General features: G+C 44.9%; 1 protein-coding gene across 1 annotated transcript in view; it reads left to right on the forward strand.

Moving 5' to 3' along the window:
- Window positions 1-21675, forward strand: part of LOC8026358 (hyphally regulated cell wall protein 3) — a 203489-nt gene that overhangs the window by 172623 nt on the left and 9191 nt on the right. The window lies entirely within an intron of this gene.

Consider the following 21675-nt stretch of genomic DNA (forward strand, 5'->3'; position numbering starts at 1 on the left):
TGTGGCGTAGGGGCTTCATTTCGGCACTCAGTAGTGCAAGGAAGAGGGTTCGAACCCTTCCCCAAAAAGTCATTGGGGCGTGCCTCGCAGCCTCAGCTACTTTTTGACGCAAAAATAGCCTCGTCCCACTAGAACGACAAACACCGATTTTTGTCCGACGACACCACAAAGTTCCGTGTCGCCGATGCTATCCCACTGCAACGACCGTCACCCGCGACAATCGCCGACACGCGCCGACAAACGATCGACGACGGACGAGTTCTTGTCTGTCGTTGGACTTGAAGCCCAGCAACAAGTCCCATTGAGAAACATGTCTCGGAGACAAACTTATCCTCCTCGCCCGCTTGTGCCTTCTGTTGCCTCCCCTCCCACCCTTCTACCCTTCCTCCCGGAACGAGAAGCCCTTGGCGGCCACTCCTCGTTCCCGGCCCCGCAGTTCCGGTCTCCCGATTGCACGTAGTGGTCGCGGGCGCGGCTTGCTTGCTGGCGCCAGACGGTCGTGTTGCGAAAGGGAATTTGCTGTCATGCTGTGGCTGGTTTTGCTCGCGAAAACTTGGTGCGCGAGATGGTGCTTCAAGACGCCGAGGTCTACGCCCCTGCATCAGGATGGATACACTCATGTTCGAGAACTGGCCAAAGTAAGACCGCTCACCACGAAGTAGGACACGACGTTCCGAGGCTAGCCATTCCGGCAGAGGAGAGACTTGTCATCGCGTTCTGTGATAATCGGGATGCCGTACTGTCCTCCAAAAAACGCCTGCCCTCGATCATTCGAATATGAGGTTATAAACATCCTCAAAATAGGCGTGAAATTCCGTGGCGCTCACCTAAAATTCCTCGAGCGACCCAAAAAAAGGACCGATTCGGGTATTCTAGTTCGGAAAAAGTTTGGCGTCGATTGTCACGACTGTTTACTGAAAGTCGCCAACGGCGAACGAAGAGAAGCGGAAGCTTCAATCAAGAAATAAAGTAATCGTCTCCACTTTCACCGTGTCTGTCGGCGCGTTTTATGCCCAAAGAGCAAAACACGAAAACCGTGTCGCCAGACTCAGTTTGTCTGTGTATTTTGAGGTGTTTTGTTGACAACTCCAGTCCCACTAGGAAACAAGTTTTCTTGTCCCCGTGTTCTGTGTCGTGTCCGCCAAGTGGGACGGCGGACTCCGACAAACAGGCTGTCTGTCGGTGTCGTCTGTCGCTCATTGTCGTGTGTCGCTGTCGTTTGTTGCTGTCTGTCGCTCTAGTGGGACGCGGCTATAACATTTCCCTTACCGTTTGTGTGTCGTAGCTATTCCGAGACAACCAAGGTCACAGGCACTGTCACTCTCACGCGCGGAGGCGGCAAGATCTGGATCTAGCAGCGAAGCCGTGCATACCCTCCAGTATGTCGGTGCCATCGCGTATCCCCGGACCGGCTGTCTTGGGGACGTTTCGCAGCCGCCTTGAGATAAGAAACGCTCGTAAAATATAAGTGCATGTTTCTTGCTATTGCTTACAAACAGCGCAACTCAAAGGGCGTACAGTCGCGATTTTTAGGAAGGTAAACACGCTAACTTCGACCGCTCCGTACTGGCTGCTCTTTGAAGCGGCGGACGTAAAGAGATTGCGAGCGTAGAGAGATTTGATTTAAAGGAGGAGGCAACTCAAACCATGGTGGGCGCGTTTGCAGTTTAATGGTGGATATCTCCTGCTCAGACTGAGTGCCTCTACGTATTCGCGCGTTGTCGCGTGGAGAAAAGGACAGCGTGCGGGGAGGCTAAACAAAGCTTGGAGGCACTTGCGAGCGATCTGTTCTTTTTCTTTTCTTTATTATACCGTTAATCTTTTCGAAATTGTTACAGGAATGGCGTCAAAAACAGTATCAGATGGGCTGCACTCGCCGCGATAACATAGAGCAAAAATCTAGAAAATTGACAGTGGTCGCAACATCGGGTGTTAATTCATTTCAATCAAGAGCTGCTCGAGGAAAAAAAGAAAACTCTAATGCGTCGGGTTTTTTTTTTGCAATTAGTACATTGTCTAGTGGACTTTGTAGGAAAGAAAAGTAATATAATTTGCTTTATCTATTCCAAGCTCGTAATTAACAATTTCAAATGATTAATTCTCCTTCATTCCTGTAAGGTTTCCAGGCCCACATCAGTACAAAGTGGAGTAGGTGAGACGTAAAAAGAGCACATGCTAACACAAAGCGCACTGCTAGTCTTAGAATATTTTCAAGTTCAGAAATGCAATATGATGTGCACGAAACTCAAATTATACTTCCATATTCGAACATTGGTCTTACCAGGTTTGTATATGGTAGTAGCTTTGTCTTGGTGGAATAATGCTTCATACATACCTTCGAAGGAAGCCCAACTCACTCATTGCTTTGACAGATATTTGACTAATATGCGTGTTCCACTTTAAGCCGGATGAAATAGTCAACCCAAGGTACTTGTACGAACAAACTCTAAACAAGCTATAGTTACCAACAAAATAATTAAAAGTAAACGATTTCTCTTTCGGGTAATTGCCATACAAAAATTCTTCATAAATTTAGAGACTTATGCCAATCAGTACACCATCTAGAATATTTTTCTTGAGATTAATACAAAACTTTACAGTTTGTAGACCCTTTGATTTCTCTAAACACAACGCAATCGTCTGCAAACAATCTTATCTTTGCTGGAATTTCATAAGCAATATCGTTAACAAACATTAAAAATAATAGAGGCCCTAGAACCAATTAATACTTGCGGGACTCCAGATGTCACCTGTGTAGCTCCAGAACAGGCGCTATCAAACCGCACAAGTTGCTGTCCCATGGTCAAATGACTTTCAAACCGCTTCAAAATGTTATCATTATTCAGTACAAGTGCCAATTTATTTAGTAACTTTCATGTGAAACGCAATCAACCGCCTTTGCGATGTCCAAGTACACCACGTCAGTTTACCCTCGCGCATTAATTAGCGGCACAAACTCATGCACTGTTTCCGTAAGCTGAATGCTCATGCACTGTTTCCGTAAGCTGAATACAATTTGTAAAAACAAATTGTATTATGCTCAAGATATGACTATATGTGTTGAATCACTACGTGCTCCAAAACTTTACTGCGAAAACTGAGCAAAAATACAGTTCTTTAATTGGAAACTACTTTTGAATCACCAAAGTTTAGGATTGGAATAACGATAATAATCCCAGGAGAAGGGGAACAAGAGGGACAAAGGATAAACACAAATCTCCTTTTACATTTTTATAACAGTTAAAATGGTCAGCAATCTTCACGAATTGGCTCTTTTTATACTTTTTAGGTTTCCCAGATACTTTGAAATGGCCAGGGATTTGTACAAGAAGCTGTCCTCTACAACCATAAAAGTATATCATGTTGGACAATGGTTGCACAAATTTTAGCTCCCGTAATCGTGTGGAACCAAAAGAACGAAGCCCCCTGCATCCACACTGACAAGCCTCACTTGGTGATTAGATTCACGTGTTTTCGAACCTAGTTTCACTGCTTTGTCTTTAGACCGCCAGGTCCTGCGAATATCTGATTCGCTCAAGAAAAAATGGCAAGCAAACCTGCCGTTACAGCTTTCTGTTCTTGCCGCTAGGTGCCATTGATTTCGCAGAAGTTGCCAATATGAAGGCCACCCAAACATTCCGTACCGCTCGGAGTTTGCCAAAATGTATGCTGTGGCCTGCGGCCCCCGTCAAACTTGCTGTTGACGTCGACAGAACATTGCTCAGTTTCAGGGAAACAATGATCTTCTACCAACAAACTCTTCTCCGCTGCCCCTATGTTCGCTGCACGGCATAGCGCGAACCATGCATCGATATCCCGCCGCATAGTATTCCTACGGCTATGTTCCACGAACTATTACCGTCCAAGTAAAGTAACTTAGTTTTAGTGAAATCAGTCTCGGATACTGCGCAACAATACCATTCCCTCTTAGAAGAAAGAAAAAAAAAGACATAGCGATGTCACGGATTACTGGAATGATTGTCACCGACATTTCGCACTACGTTAACGTCAATAAGGTTTAGGAGGAGGCTCTACACCAGCAGCAAATCGTGTGGCCTAAACGTTTTAACCAAGTGGGAAACAAAACAAAAAAAACTTTGATGAAAAGGAGAAGCCTCTTAACCAAATCGCCCTAAGTTGGCGAACAAGCGCGATAAAAGGCGCGTACAAGAGCGTGAAGGAGCGAGTGAGGGTAAAACGACTATTGAGGGCGAGCTTGAATGGCAAGATCTAGAGGGAAAATATAAAAGAACGAAAGATCGCTGATATACGCTTGTGATGAGGCCACGTGTCCGGCGTTCGCTTTTCATTCCGTTCTGCTATTATATAGTACTATTCAGTTAGTTGTTGGATTTCTTTTTTAACCAATCAAGTTTTAAGTAACAAATTTGTCCTTCTTCGGTCTGATATAGTTTCGTCCCGAGATAAAAAGAAGAATTCGGTAGTTTTTTTCCTCTTTGGGCAGCCCTTGAAACCGTTAGGAACGCAGTCCCACTGCCCATACATCAAACAAACAAAAAACACGGTGTCTACTGCCGACATGATAAAGAAATTACGCGCGGACGCGCCCCAAGCGTGTTCAAAACGTATGTTTGCTTCAGGCATGTTATAGGCTTGAAACATGACAGCAGACAGGTCTTGTACGACCAATGTGACAAGATAGGATGGATGGATGGATGGGTGCATGTTAATGGCTATACCCTTTGTAACGGGCGGTAGCTTGCGCCACCTATCCTAAGAAACACGCCTCAGACAATGTGTGCAGAGAGACTGTCCTTTGTGCGCTGTATTATAGCATCGCGACCGCGGACTTAGATATGCGCTGGTACAGCACGCGTGACATCGAAGATTTCCCGGAGAAGTCGAGTTTTGTGTGTAGCTGAAGTCACGTTACACGCTATTCTTGTTCGCCTTATTTGTTCGACATAGGACTTGCTACGGTGCTGCCCGTGTGCGTGAATTTCGATTCGCGTGACAGAACCTCCGTGTCGAAGAGGGGAAACGGCCCCGTATAGGCGATTCGGTCTCGGTGACTGGTGCCGAGTGTTGCCACCGCCGCATCCAACGTTCGTCCCTTGAAAGGAAGAAGCGAGTGAATTAGAATATCTCGTAGAGGACACGGGCCCCGTTGTGCATACAACTGCCGTGCTTCGCTGAGCAGAGCGAAGATTTCTCTAGCGTTGTTATACTAGCAGTTTCGTTCGTCATGGAGTCGCTGGCTCTCTTTTTATACGCAACTGCGGTTCACGGACGTAGGTAGGCTGAAAAAGCCCGAAACCCGCAAAAGTTTCATTTTCTGACAGTGGCTATACGTCGGCCCATACCACGGACTATCAGGGCGGAGAATGACAATCAATACGATGTAAAAATCGCGCTAGTTTTACTGTGATCATTTAAGTAAAACTTAAAAATTAAAACTTTTCATTTTTGTGCTTTATCGTGTGCATATGATTTGTATTTATATCAAATAACCATCGAGTAAGAAAGAGTCCCATAACAAAATCAGACCTAAAATGAAAAAAAAAATCTTGAAAAGTAATGAGAAGTGGGGGATTTGAAAGAAAAATCGAATAAAGGTGGAATACCTAAAAGAGAATCAAGCTGCGCTTAGTATACTATGGCGGGAATTACAGTAATAAAAAGTTGGTAATTAAACTGCACTTTACATTTACGGGAATCCCTTCTCTCGCACTGTTATCAGTTATAGGACGAATTGATCAATCAATCTGCCATATTAAAAATACATGTAGCGCTAAGGAACCGCTATTTTAACTACGGTAATTTTAACCAAATTAATCTGACTTAAATGAAATAAATCTGATCAAAGAAAATACATTTCATTTAGATAAAATAAATCTGCTTCATATCAGGTAAATCTCACTGCGTATACAATACTGAGGGCGTCCACTACTGGTATGCGTTTTGCATCGTAATCGCTGTTGGTCGACTGGATTCGCAGCTTTTCTGCGAGCTCATGCATCTTTCTTCTTTTTTTTTTCGGCACCAAGCACGTGGCATGTTATATGGCTAGAAAATCAGAGAGAGGTGGAGATAAAAGCGCGCAGGTACTCCAGCGCGCATAGCTAGCTGCCCTTGTCTCTGCTCACTGTTTGAACGCGTTCAAACGCGAACGCCGAGCGCCAGTTGCCGGTCGTCTCCTCCCTCTCTCTTTCTCTCTCTCTCTCTCTCTCTGTGTTTGCACCCGCACATCACGTTAAACGACGCCTAAGGTAGTGGTTCTCAAAATTAATATAAGATACAATTATTGCAACGATTAGAACCTGGCGTATCCGGGACTTTTTTCGGGAAGGGCTGAGATGTTGGGGATCTGGGGGGAAGAAAACAAACTTTTAGCTTTTATAAGCTCCCCCTCCCCCTTTCCCGGCTATGCCACTGATTGGAACAATACACGCGTATGCTTCGTGTGAAAAAACGTTAGGCAGGGCATCCTTCTCTGCAAACACGTGCAATAACCCCGGTTTTTATTATTTCCGACGCACCCTACGGCGAATGCTCTGCGTATCGGGAGGACGGTTTAAAGCGAGTCCGGTTTGACGCACGCTCCTCGAATTCGATGCGTGTATCGGTTTACACCTGTCATCACTGATGGCTTTAAGACAATATGCGTGCATTGCCTTAGAGCGCGTGAGAGTGCGTCCAGGCGCGTCCGTTCACCACGCAGTCTTTAGTTAGGCTTCCAAAGCGCTCCATTCCCCTCGTCTAGTTTTCGGGTTCTCAGATAATTCAGTTCAGAAGAAACCCCACTCCGCAGAATTTTCAGTACCGGGAAAACCCGTGGCAATCGTCGATCCGAGCTAGCAGCGATTTTAGCGGCGTTAAATGAAGTTAATCGTATACACTCCCGGAGCGAAACGAATGTAGAGGTCGTCAAAGAGCGCGCCGTTCAGAACCCCATCGCCGCATCGGCAGATTCTTTTTTTATTATTTTTACACTTTCACGCATCTACTCGATTTTTCTACGTTGCAGGCCGTTTTTTTTTTTTTTTTTTTTTTTTATTATGTCGACCGGATGCAATGCACACAACCACAACAAGCACATCCGTTGAGCCCGGCATGATATCTGGAAATGCAGTAGTGTCCTTCCTTCCTCTTCTTTCTAGGGTCACCGAGCGGCTTGATTCCAATGTAAACTTCAAATTACATTTCACTGGTAACAGTTACACACAATGATCAATATTTTGTTTTAAATTTCTAGAGCCTAGACCGGCTTATTGTTTTCATTTTTAATTCCCCGTTGAAAAGTTTCAGAAATGATAGTTAGAATATTTACTTACTCTAACTCAGATAAGCCTCTCGCGTATAGCGTTTATGTAATCGTTACTTTTTTACTCCTCATGTAAGCTGCGTGAACGCCGTATAGCTTTCAGCGAAAGTAGCAATTTCTCACGCGATCCGTGCAAACGTGAAGTGGCTTTGCAATTGTCTCGCGAGAGCGCGAAAGCACTCGCAAAATTTGTGCCTGACTTCGTACTTCTGTCAGTGGTCGAGACTTTGAAAACAGCGTCAATTTTCCGGATAGGCTTTACAGTGAAATTTCATAATAAGGTGCACGTGCTTCTCACAGAATTAAGTGCCCAAGAGTAATCTCTTTAGTTATCCCTCGAGCTTAGCTCTAACGAACTTGCAGCATCGTCGAGCCGGTCAGTTTTCACAGCTGCAGTGCGCAGCTTTGGTGCCTGCCCTCAGGGTCACAGCAACGAGTTCTCCTAATCACCCCATAAAAGGTTACATAAAAATTAAACTTGTCTCGATCATTCTGATAGACCTGGAGAGCACAGAATGTGTCCTGCGTGCATTATGCATGCGTTATCATTTGCTATGCTTGGATACAGGGAGCCTCCGGATGGTTTCCGATGGACTGCACACACGAAAACACGCTTCTGTTCTCAGGGTTCACCAGAATGATCGAGAGAAGTACAAATTTGTTCGAGAGTGGAGCGTGGCTCAAGCACGCTTTAATTTGAAGTTACTTTTTATCTCTTTTTCTTCTATTGGGAGTGCGACCTTGAGTTTGTTGTGGTCTTCAATTGTTAGGAACCCTTTGTGCACGTAGCTGATGTAATCGCGAGGGGTGAACGTTTATCGCGTCCTTTACGCTATATATTGACTGCCGTCTGAAGTTGTGACGTCATACATTCGCTGCGCTATCTCTTGGTACGTTATGAGCCACCCCGCGATGAGCCACCCGCCGTCCCCCACCGCGTGGCTCCGAAATTGGCGTAGGGGGAAGTCGCCGGCGATCTCCGGTTGCTGGATGTGGAGCCATCCCGGGGCGACATCGCGAACTTTCAATACGTGTGCTTCAACCAGTCCAAGTTCAGCGCATGTCCCAGGGCACTAATGCTAAAGCACTAAAAATGCACGCTGTACATCTCGAACATACGTCAATTAAAGTAGCTAGAGTGCGCGAGGTGGATTAATAGGCGACATAATTAAATGGTATACAAACTCTAGGCCTACACGTGCCGAAAAAAAAAAAAAAAAGGCCCCTTTCGAAAGGCTGCCCTCTGTTAACAGCTGTGGAGTCCCTGCACAATGGCGGACTAAAACCGCAACGTCACGGCACACTTTACGCGTTTGGCCAGATTGAAAGGCAAAAACACCCGCAGAAAAAAAAAAAAAAGGTGATGAGCGCAGCGATGTTGCACTTTCGATGCTCTTTGATTAACTCGTCGGTTCCAGGCATTGACCGCCATGGGCAACCTGCAATGCTGTTTGGTTTGGCGCTATCTAGCGACGGAAGCAAGAAATATTGGGCGTGCTTGGGAGTGGCGGCTGCATTGTTCAAGCGTGAGCTATTACTATGGTGGCACCGCTTAGCCAAGTGTCTGAAGCAAAAAATACTGGGTAGACCAGGAAGCCGTGATCGTATAACATGCCAGTACGACGGAAGCTACTGCTCTGGAACGTGACTACGTATCACTGGAGTGCGCTTTTACTGTGAAGAAGTATCAAGCTTTTCGCTGCGTCATGCTCCAATGTGTGTGCGTTGGGCTCGTATACAAGCGAATATTGAAGACGTCGGCACGCAATGTGGGGCGTATCGTTCACCCTTTGCCAAGTTACAACGAGACAGGGTATAGCCGTACGCTCTCACTTTGCTGGTGCCGCCTGGCTGTTCCCGGCTGGCTATAGATTGAATCAGTGCAAACTTAAACTTAGCAAAGTTTCAGTTTGAATGCACTCCCAAATACGTTCGTCAGTGGCGAAGCATTCCGAACGAAACTACGCGTTGCGGCAGGATAAAGCGTGCGAGGGCTATACACGTCTACGTCACTTGTGAACACAGCAGGCTCAAAACGCGCCATTCGAAAAAAGAAAAAAAATAACGGAGCTCGGCTATAGGATTCCCAGTCAGAGGCGGGCCTCGTCGAGTGAACACCTGGAACGACAGCGTACAGGTTATTTTTGCTTTTGTGTGTTTGTTTCTCTCTCTAACGGCTCATGGCAGCAGCAACAGCGCGAAGCAAAACGACGGCGGTACAAGTATAGGTACTGTGTAATGCACAGGCTCTATAAACTAACGTTCGAATATTAGCTAATTTTTGTATAAGATACCTTGCATCGTGTAACATATTTGGCATTGAAAATTTCAGTTGAGCAATGTTGTGCTATATAGAACCCTAAGTTCCAGGGATCGTGAAACGATTTCTGGATTTTTATCGCGTTGCGCTCAGTGTCAACTGGAGGGCGTTGCGAATGCCGCTTCGAATCGAATGTCGCCGTGTCGTGCTAAACTTCAACTTTCCCTTTCACTGCGTAGGCTATGGGCCATGCAACCCTATTCGATTCGAACAAATATTCGCGCAAACCTAGTATCAACTCGTGACGCTGGTTGTGCCGTGGTATGCGTCAGTCATTTTGTACGTTTAACACGCTCTGACTCACTCTGTTCAGAAAGGCCCTTTGAGAAGGCTTAGATAACTGGCTGCATAACACAGGATATCAGTGAGTTTTCGTTAATGCTGTTATTATTGCGTTCACTCAACGCTGTAAGAGCTCGAAAATCATAACATATGGTTTCCTGAAGAACCTGCTCGTAAATCGAGAGATGACGAATACCCAGGATGAAGACAACAACCAAAAAATATATGCAGTCTTTTTTTTTTTATTCTTATTACTCTTATCGATTTGTATTTTGCCACCAATTGAAATGCGGAAAAGGAATTGTAATGACGGCTTTCGCGCTTTTGGTTACTTGAACCGGTGGTCCGTTTAAAACCATGCTAAATAAAGGCATGGTTTTAAAGAACCTCGTGACCTTAAGTATCCTGAGAGTTTCTAGAGTTATTTCACAAAATTAAGACGACACACGCTGTTGTTGGGGTTAGTTCCAGCATTAGATAAAGCAGAATGTCCATAGCGAGGATTTATTTTTGCCTTGACAGGGTCATTTCCTGGCTAAAACTTGTTCTAAAAAAAAAAAAAAAAAACTATTTTATTGTTGTTTTTCTTTATTAGCACTTTTTTTGTTTTGTCCGGGGCTCATACTTTTTATGTAAAAATATATGTGATGCCTTTAAGGCCCGTTCACACTCTTGCGACCGAGTACGACCGAGAGAGACCAGACTCGTTTTTAAGCCTCTTACGATTCCTTAAGACCAGCTCCGCTGTAGCGTATCCGGTCCTAAGAGATCGCAAGAGGCTTAAAAACCGGTCTGGTCTCTCTCGGTCGTACTCGGTCGCAAGAGTGTGAACGGGCCTTTAGTTTGTCCCCCAGAAAGAAAAAAAAAACAGAAGTTTAAAGTTAAGAAATTGGGGACCTCGAAACCGAAAACAGCTTACACAATAAAATGTGCGTTCCCTGGGGATTCGCTCAGACAACAAGGAGTCCACTAAATGGAGGACCTATAAGTCGAAGTATGATTGTATACACATTTACGCGAAAAACTAAACAGTGTGGCGTTTCTCCAAAAACTTTACATCAATAAGCGGGGCAGCGTACATTTCACGACACAGTATACGCCAGTCACAGACCCTCGAAGCCACTTATATTGATGTCCTAGACAGAACTCATAAAGGAGCGGTCGTAGAGAAAGACCCGCTTCTCCGAAAACAACGCTGCACTCTTGGCCGAAATAGTTCCTCCGCCACAACGAGAGCGCATTGTGTAGACGCAGCTGACAAGGCGAACAGACCGCTTGCAATGCGTCTCTCCTAAGCGCTCGGCCTATTGGAGCTGTCTGTGCAATTGCCGTGGGCGAGACACAAGTTGTTGTTTTTACGTACACGGACAAAGAAAACCCCTCGAAGACTATTCAAGCATCTTTTTCAGTCATCGCTTACGTTTTTATGCTGAATTTTTACTCGTGGTCCAATGTTGAAAAACAATACCTCATAGCGGCGGGAAGTGCGTCTCGTTAGCCAACTGCGAAAGAACCGTAATATTTATGAAAGCCTTAAAACATGTCACATCCGGTACTGTTTTACCATGTCGATGTTATGTACCCATCTATCATCCTATGGGTACATGATACCCGAGAGAAAAACGTACGGTTTCTCTGTGCGTGTCTTGATACGTGCGTCCTTGCCAGCGTTTTATAAAAAAAAAAAAAAAAAAAAAAAAAAAGAAAGAAAGAAAGAGCGCAGGCAAGGACGCACGGCAAGCAAGTGTACCAAAATGCGCCTTTGCTACATGGGACCGAAGGGAGGGGCACGCCGATCAGAGGACAACACAGCGAACACGGAATGGGCGATGACGAGGCAGCCAAGCTCGTGTCGAGGCTCGTTGAGGCCGGGGGTAAACGAAAGCACGTGGGTCTATCTGAGGGTAAACAAACGCTAGCTGTGGAATTCCCGCACAATGGCGGACTAATATAGAAAGTTCACGGCACAATTTATGCGTTTGGCTGAATTAGAAGGCAAAAACACACACATAAAAAAGTGATGAACGCTGTGGCGTTACAGTTTCGCTGTTGTTTGATTGAAAGTTCCTAGATAAGAGCTTGCTACAAGTGGCGACATTCTTTGAAGTGCCGACTGCTTGACTGTGCAGGCTTGAGGAAGCGAATGGCGGCGCACAGCAAAAGGCTGAAATGAATGACGCCATTTTGTTCCAGAGGAATGTGCTTGGTCATATGTATTGTTTGTCGTTACTCGTAAAAATAGCTATCAAGGGACTTTAGATTCATTGGCTCGTCGGCTCTGGCGTTGGCCGCGCTCCAACGTTCTCTATGTTATGAAATGACTTGCACATTCCACGATGTCAGTTGTTCCGCCATTGTGAAATGGTTCCGACCTTCTAATAATCTGCACGTGACTTCCGAGAGCGGTCTGTTCTGGGGACTTCCGAGAAACAGCGGTATAGACCATCCAATAATCGCGTTCTGAGCTTTGCCATTTTTGTTTACTGGGCTGTGTAACGCATTCTGAGCATGCGCAGTAGCTCTCTTCTGCGGAATATCGGACGCAGTGCATGAGTCCACAGCCCACTGAGAGCAGTTTTCGTTTAAGTTATCAGCGCTGAAAAAGGTGTGCAGTCGCCAAGGATTCAAACTCGGATCTACTGCCAATATGGTGCTGCTAAAAACCGAGCGGTAGTAGGTGTTGAGTCAGCTGTTGGATAGTGTCTGATCACAACTTTATAACTTCTGGTGGTATGGACACGCCTCAAACTCGTTAAAATTATTTTTAAAAAAAACAAAAAAAAACGACCCCACGACTGCTGCGCTTTTTCTGAGCGAAACGGGCGTCGATCTTGGGCTTAGACCAGTTTTATTTATGTATATTTTTATTGGTTTTGTCCTCGAGCCAACAATGTTGACAACTGTATCTCGGTGTCGACGATGTTTTATCTCGGGGGTTTCGATACCTACTTCGAAATATATGAGCCACGACAATTATTTACCGTGGCTCCTCTGTTTGAAACAACAGAGAAGTGTCTCCTTTGTTACCCAAACTGCACCAAGTTTGGGCTGCGATTTACAGTGCATTTAAAAGGTTCATGGGCGGATAATATTGAATTCTAGCAATTTTATCAAGCATTTTTTTTTAAATTCACAATGAAATTTAGTGTATCGATTTTTTTCGCCACATGTTTTCTGTTAAAGTGCATCTATTAATTTATTAAATACACACAGCGTCTTCGAGTTTAAGGTATGAAATTTTTCCTACTCTCATGACCGCAAGGCATGACAAGCGGTAACGCTTCGTCTGTTCTGCAGTGTTGGCAGTAACACGTTACAAGTAACGGCGTTACCGGTAACGCGTTACTTTTTCAGTAACGTACTTGCTACTTTTTCAAAACAGTAACGGGTAGCGCATTTACGTTACTATTTCAAGTAACGGGGAACGTAGTTACGGTACTCATTGCTTCTTCTCCCCAAGTCTTAAAGGAATTACACTTCAATTTTGTCCGTATTTTTAGGCGTCAGGCCACGTGAATTTGAGCTGACTGCGTTTTTCTTTGCATTTTTTCTCGTGAGAATTTAGGTGAAATCGTAAAAAGAGGTAAAGTAATTATGTTCAGTTTCTGCATGAACATAATGTTTCTTGAAATATGATTTTATGCATACCTGTACCGTCAAAACAGTACGAGTTAAATCATAATTAAAAAAGTAACGCAAAAGTAACGGGCTTTACTTCTTATCGGTAACGGGTTCCTTTTATTTTGAGGTAACTCAGGTCGGTAACGGGTTCCTTTTACTTTGAGGTAACTCAGGTCGGTAACGTGTTTTTTTTTTTTGTTTGCAAGTAACAAATAACGTACTCGTTACTTTTTTTTCTTTTTTTTTTTTTTAATGCCTACAACACTGACTTTCTGTCGCCGATCTTCCGCCTGATAGCGCGGGCGCAGCGCGCCACCGACGAGCGCTTGGCCGGTGCTTTGTGCTCGAGCATCGTGGGAACAAAATCCCGGTGGTCCCGATCAGACGACGGTTTTCCTGCACATAAGCAAGCCTCAGGACGGAGATTAAAATTGAAGCCACACTTGTGTTCAAGAAAGTGCTTGCCGCATGAACGGTCGTCCGCGCGAGGCGACCATTCTTTTTGATCCACGAATATTATCTACCTTCTGCGCCTTTCAGAGTCAGCCGGGAACTTGTGGAAACTCATTTGCTCCTTTTGCTGTACCTTTCGGTGAAATTAACGGCTACACAGCTTTGTGGCATGCTGAAACGCTATGACGCCCATGCAAAACGTGCGCCCTTTTGCCCGCACCACCCGGCTCCAGCGCAATCGCAGCGCCGCCGCAGCTCCGTGACGTCAAGCCCGCGTGTCGGTCTATACACGTGCATTTTGACCCCCCCTCCCCCTCTCCGCACCCCCAGTAATGGACATCCCAGCCACCTCAGCACCCCCCCCCCCCCCCCCCCCCCCCCCCCCCCGAAAAAAAATGCCTGGCTACGCCACTGACTGAGATACGCCTCTTTCGAGGGTTCAGACTCCAGTTAGGTCGGAGATCAGATGTTCGCTTTGTCCTTTCGCTCTCCTGCCACCCCCCCCCCCTTTCTCCCACACACACAGACACACAATGTATGAGCTAAGCAAGCGCACTTTCGTAAACATACAAAGAAGCACTCGGAAACTCCCTCCAGGCAGCACTTTGTAATGCCTGAAGATAGTTGAAGGGATGAATTTGAAAATAATAATTTGACGGGGAGAGTTTCGAAAGGAAGACTTCGAATGCGTAAACTTTAAAAGGAAGACTTTGAAAGAGAGTACTTTGAAATGAAGACCTTGCAAGGTAGAATCTGAAAGGGGGCTTTGAAGGAAAAACTTCGATGGGAAGACTTTGAAGGGAAGACTTTGAAGGGAAGACTTCGAAGGGAAGACTTTGAAGGGAAGACTTTGAAGGGGAGACTTTGAAAGCGAGACACTGAAAGGGAGACTTTGAAAGGGAGACTTTGAAAGGAAGACTTTGAAAGGGAGACTTTAGAGGGGAGAGGAAAACCTACAAAGTACTAAATTGCAAAAGTATGCACATGTGAGCCTGCGGGTGTGTGCATCGCCAGAATAGAGGCAGTAGAGAAGTAGAGGGAGTAGGTGCATTGCTCAACTCCAGCAGCGTTCCCAACCTGCGTCTTTTTTTTGCTTTTTGTTGATATCAGCTTGTTTATGTGGGGAGAGGGAGAGCGCAGGGGAGGTCGAGCACTGGATACACGCTTCCTGTAGTCCGTTGACAGATGGTGTTCTCACAAGTTCAGCGGCAGCTGTGGCGTCCTGCGATTTTTTGTTTTTTCCCGCCCCCACAGGAAACACGGTCGACTTTCGGAGAATCGCATTCAAAACTTCCACTGAAGTTTTGAACGCACGTACGAACAATACCGAAGAATGAAATCCCCTGCTTAACTAACCAGTTATCATTAAGGTAAAGTCCCGAAGTTCGATAAACCTTATAATGACAGGACCGGCTAATACTATTTCTGAAAACAACAACCAATTCTTCACGGCCTTCCATGACGCTCGGACGGAAACTTACTAGTCAAGAGGATTCACGCCCGCCGAAGGTATGCACTTTAATTCAAAGTAGGTTTTCGGGCTGGATGACGTCAACGCGCCATCGTGATGGCCAATGTACGTCTGTCACCTTCTGACACCGGCAGAAAACGGTGGAGGACGAATGTGACGAAGGCTGCGTTCCGGTGTACGCGATGATTAGTTTCGAATGTCTCGCGCAACTTCTACAATTCTAAGTATAGTGGGGTCCTTCTTTTTCTTTTTTTCTTTGGTGTTTCGTTGTAACTTTTTGTCGGCTGCAGGTGTAGGCAAACGTGCGGTTCTACAGGAGGGAAGGGGGGGGGGGGGGGGGGGGGGGCACTGCGCGTGCGCAGGAACCACACCCCTGCCCGTTTCGATCTGATCAGCATCGAACCGGTGTACGGTCGTGTGTCATCTACTACGTGGTACACGTTGAAGACTCCAGGCTAGGAGTGGTGCTGCGCCACTGGCTAAATTTCTCACCTACAGCCGAGACACCAGACGCCCGTTGGGGCTGACTACCGACATCTAAACATACACGACACATTTTTTTCTTACGGGTGTAAAAAAGAAGTGCCGTTTATTTTATCGCTTATGTACCTCTTCGGCTTGGACCCCTCCAGGCTCTGCGGTGTCGTTACATAAAAATAAATAAATAAATCTACGCCCTACCCAACCATAGCCTTTTTTATGACCGCTGAGCGAAACTATTAACGCAGAAAACGTCTTCGATGCTTTTCAGATTGTAGCTCCGTTAGCCCTTTGACGAACACTAGCTTTTACCACCGAATGCCCGATTCGCATCGTGTGATTTTGCTCGTGAATTCTCGGCTGCGACGTCAAGCACTGCAACTTCCCCAGCTTTTTTTTTTTTTTTTTTTTTTTTTTGCACAAGCGATTTTGCAGTTGTGAAATTGCGAGTAAAATCTCACCATGCGACTCAGGCTTCAGGCATGCTCTCCGGATTCGCACATTTCACAGCACTTACGATTCTCATGACCGTATTTCAGAAAAACACTGACCATCACTTGTTCGCACTAACTACATTGCACTCTGTGCCAAGGAGCCTAGCGGATTTTTTGTGCGCTGGTCACACGGTGTTGTTTATAGACTTTATAGTTTGACGCAGTGTCATTGTTTTGGTTTGTTTCTGTCCTTATTTGTTCTTTTGAGGACAGGCGGAAAAATAATCTTCTTTCCGTCTATCAACGAGGGGTTAGACGTGGTTTTCTTAAGACTACGCGGTTAGTCACCACGGTACACGACTTCGGTTCAGTTCTTAACCAAGCGGGCCAAGTATATATAATATTTATCGCTTACTCGAAAGCCATTCATAAAATACTACATGATAAACTACCCTTGAAATTACAGGAAATCGTACCCAAATTGTAGGCAATAACGCAAGTTATACCCTCGCTTTTGAAAGTTACGTCGGGTCTGTGCCCCAGGGTTCTATGACAGGACCATTGTTATTCTTCATATACATCATTGACCTAGTTGACTTCTTAGGTCCAGACGGCTCGTTCGTTTATTTTCGGCATGCGTCCTCCTTTGAACCCTTTCTTCGACCGCTGTACAAAAATCTCTTAACAGTAAATTAAATCTTTCGGGCAAGTGGTGAGGTGAGCGTCAAATTATTATTAACTACGAAGAAACAGATCAAAAAGAGGACCCGACCATCAATGAGATGTCCGAGTAAAAATGCTTCGGTGTAACACTGACTACTAACCTTAAGAGGTTGGAGCATATTAAAATTATATCTTCAAGTGGCCGCCAAAATCTCGGATTGCTCAAAAAGAAGCTTTACGAGGTACCGAGTGAAGTAATAGACTTTTTTTATGTAACCATAATCCAAACTGGCCTAACAATCATCCGACCCGTCATGGAAGTGATAGCCGTTGCTATCATTTCCATATTGTGAAACACAAAACAGAACAAAAGCAATATATAGGCCAACTTGATACAAAACTTACAACTCAAGTTGCTTTTCAGGCGATTTAATAGACTCGATTCTCCATATCGGACACGTTACGTCTATCCAAGATGCATACTCTTAGTCTCCGACGAAAGACGCCCGGTTAATATTCCCGTGGTCTCTTTATTTCGTGGGCTGGCCATTGAACTTCAACGTTACCTTATCATGCTTGAAACTCGCTCGACTCGGCATCGCATTCACTCACCTTACCGCCCATCTTCGAACCAACTACCATACATCAATTCTTATTTCTCCAGGCCCATTGTTGAGGGAAATGAACAGCCAAACCTTTGAAACAGAAAGCGCCCCCCTGACTTATACTTCAAAATAACTTCAAGGTCACATTAGTATAATATTTCGTCATTGTTACTGCGAAATTTAAACGTTTGTGGTGTAAACCAAAAATTTTATTAATTCATTTTGTGCTACACTGTTCCCCCGAAACAAGCAGGATGTCTAGGGCTCCTCTGCACATAACCGCTGTTAAAAAATGGCGCTTCTGGCTTTCTACGTTGCTAGATTAATGTTTGTGTGCATTCTGTTCCACGCAGTAGTTTTTGTGAAAGATTTTGTTTTTGAAGTTACTGTTTTATTGCCTATGCAAAACCCCTCTTGCCTCAGGCCTTGTGGGGCTTGTAGTACCGTTAAATAAAATTGGTAAAGAACGCGCGTTTTCTGCTCGTAACGGTGGTTGTGTTCTTTTCATCTTTGAATTATTGTATGCTACGAGCATTTTAAAACGATACCGGAAAATGTGTATAACAATATAGTGTATCGCGTCTGTTTGTCTGGTATTTTGAGAGCTGCGAAATATAGTACAACATTTACCGGATGCTTTTCACTAGAAAATGGTCGCTGGGCTTGAACACAGATTTTGCACAGCAAACGTGCATGTCGTAAAAGATCGAAAACATCAGGCTTCGGGGCGTCAACGCCCTGTGCGATATTTAGTTTTTTTGTTTCTGTTCCCACTGACTGTATATAAAGGAATTTGCACTTCACTTACTTTATCCATCTTGAACCTCTTAAATGAGGAAAGGCTCGCTCTCTGCTCAGGAGGATCTACGTGGACAAATTTCAACCGAGGGATTCCCCTCACATAAGCGCTACATCCCAAGCAAAGTGAAGAGTAACAATCAAAATGCCGTTGGTATCACTTTGTAGCGGGCTCTTTGCAGCAAACTGATTACCACTATTTAGGCCGCGTGCAGTTTGTGGACACATCAAATAATAAAAATAAAAATTATTATTATTATTTCTTTATTCTTACATTTCGCATATATAGTTGGGTCATTCCTTATTATTTTTTTTTTGTACTGAATTACCTTAATTTTCTTGTTTTTTTTTCCTTTGGGGACACACAAACTGACGGGTGAATTTATTATGTGAAATCTTCTGTCATTTCATCTTGTGCATTTTTAGGGGCGAAGCTCGTTAGGGTCTAGCCTTGTCCGTCCGTCCGTCCGGCGTCCGTGCTCACATAAAAAGAAAAATGTTTGCGCAGTCGACAGGATTCGAACCTGTGCGGGGAGACCCCAATGGGTTTCTAGAGATATCTCCTTAAAGGGATGGTGAATCGAAATTTGGATTTCAAAAAAACAATGCGGGAGATGTAGGCGGGACGCTACAATCCCTAGAGCACTACTCATAAGGCGATATCTCAAATGGACGGCCGTATTATTGGAAAAAGAGGTCGAGATTGAACCACGCCGACGAGGCGCGTGACCGTCAAGATACATTGTTTCCTCCTCTCTTTGCTTCGCTCCCTCAAGGCGCTAAGCGGAGAAGACGCGAGGCCGTTCCCCCTCCTTCTCGGAGAAACATGACGTTAACATCTCTCCCAAATGCGCCTCCTATTTTGAAAAATACGGTCATCCGTTCGAGATATCGCTGTATGAGTGATGTTTTGGTGTTTATAGCATCCTGTTGCACGCTTTTGCCGCGTGTTTTGGGGAATCCAGATTTCGGTTCAGCACCCCTTTAACCCTCGGCCACGCTGCGGGACGAGTAGGGGGCTCTGAGATGTGGTAGTAACTCAAGAGGTGGGGTTTCTGTCATGGATGAAACGTTGCATGCAGCCGCTCAACGTCTATACAGAAGAGGGCGCTGCGGTCAAATGCGTATATAATCGTGTTAAACTTTGCATGCATTGGCTAAACGTTTATAGACGAGAGGGCGCTGCGGTCAAAGGCTCAAATGTGTATATAACCACGTTCCATACCACATATTCTCTTTCTGACATGGACCGTTGACTTAAGCGGTGGAGATGCGTTCCCACGGCTTCTAGCGGATCCAAGCTGATCCGCTAGAAGAACCACTGGCTCTGCATTTCACCGACCATAAAGCACTAATAATGAAGTCGAAACGCAACCCGGAACTCGGCAATACTTATGAGCAATAAAAAAATCAGCACCATCAGCACTACCTATGAACAATAAAATCAGTATCATCAGCACCACCAGAGCTTGGCCCCAATCAACATCATTCACCACGTAAAGATGCGGTCATTTCTTTTTTTTTGTAAACGCACCCGGAGTGAATTTGCCTGACTCAGCAAGAAATAATCGTGTCTTCAATTCGATACATCGTGTGTTTTTTTTGTTTTTTTTTCATTTTCTGGGTGATTTTGTGAGTGGATGAGTGTGCTAGTCAGTGTCCTTTTTTTATGACTCATCTTCAACCTACACACAAACTCGACTAAAACACCAACTCTGACTTCCCGCCTGTATTCTGATGAAACATTGAAGTGCGTGCGTGCGTGCTTGCGTGGGTTTTTTTTTTTTTTCGTGCTTATAATGGTGAGTTTTTGCGAATATCCGGTCGACCACATCAAATGCTGGATCTGATTACACAAGCTACAGCTACTTTGACCAAACCCGACACTCAAGTGTCCATACCACATATTTTAGCAAGTCTCGCTGGGAGAAAAAGGGCAAGCTTTGTATCTGCAGGCTTTGGAGCAGCAATATATAATGCAGATTTTTTTTTTTTTCAGAAATTTGAAAGTTAAACATTTCTCTCTGCTAGGAAGCTCGGCTAATGACGAGGCCGGAAAAACCTTTCCTAAAAATGGAGAGTGCCATACGACATAGGGCATGAAGTGAAGCGCCATGCTAGGTGTCACAACGCGCACTTCATTTTTTTCGGTGAAAACGTTTTTCCGACGATTCATCGCCGAGCTCTCTGAGCAGATCGCTGTGATTGGTGAGTACGATTGCTCTCCGGATAGGTAGAGGTACCTGGCATTTTTTTAGGGTGCAAGAACCATCTGAATTAAGTTATACCATTTTTCTCCCCGGAAGCAACCACTAGAGCTGACTGACATTGTTTCTAAAGGTTGATTTTTGGGGGTTTGAATTTAGTGTTCAGTGCGGTAAATGTCTGGCTCGCTATACTCATCAAATGAGTATACAAATAAAGGTATCTCAACGTTCTTCTCATTCACTCCAGTCGAAATTCCGCTACGACATCAGCCTCACACTAGAATTGTTAACACATTTTTGTTTGTTCTGTATTCGTGGAAATGGAAGACAAAATACCGCTCAGTAGCGTTCTTTTTTTTTACTGTACCGAAGATACATATATATACACGAGTAAGTTTCACAACCCCGGCTGGGCCTCTGAACATGGCGTTCCGCGTAATCAGTCAGCTTCCATTTTTAGATTATTTTCACGACCCTATCATTCACTAGCCTTCTTTGTGCATCTTAGTCGCTTGCTCTCCACGTGCAACGCGGTGAAGCAGGCGCGCAGTGGCTTCTTGGAGCGCGTTCACGTCTGTGCTGTATGTAGCGAGGAAGAAGGAGGGGGGGGGGGGGGGGCGCGTAAATGTCATCGACGGCTGACGACACGGGCCAATAGCTACTGCTCCAAAGCCTGCAGATACAAAGCTTTCCCTTTTTCTCCCAGCGAGACTTGCTAAAACTAGTGTGCGCAGAATGTCCAACTCAATTACGACGAGGCTCTAAATTAGTGGTGCAAATCGTTGACGAAGGAGGAAAAAAAAGCAGAAACGTCCAGTTTGGACGATATGAAAATATAACCATTTTTAGTATCTTGCGTTTTTTTTATTGAGCCATTAAATTATTTTGTAATCGAACAATACATTTTGTGCATCATTGCACACAAAAATGTTGCAGACAATAATATAGCTTGTGCGAAGGCGTGCTGCACAAAACAAAAAGTGTGCATGCGGACTGTCCTGCAATTTCCTAAACTTTACGCTCCTTACTCATTTTATTATGAGGATCTCGCCGTTA

Source organism: Ixodes scapularis, unplaced genomic scaffold (assembly GCF_016920785.2).
Source record: "Ixodes scapularis isolate PalLabHiFi unplaced genomic scaffold, ASM1692078v2 PGA_scaffold1__304_contigs__length_218370807, whole genome shotgun sequence".
Lineage (NCBI taxonomy): Eukaryota > Metazoa > Arthropoda > Arachnida > Ixodida > Ixodidae > Ixodes > Ixodes scapularis.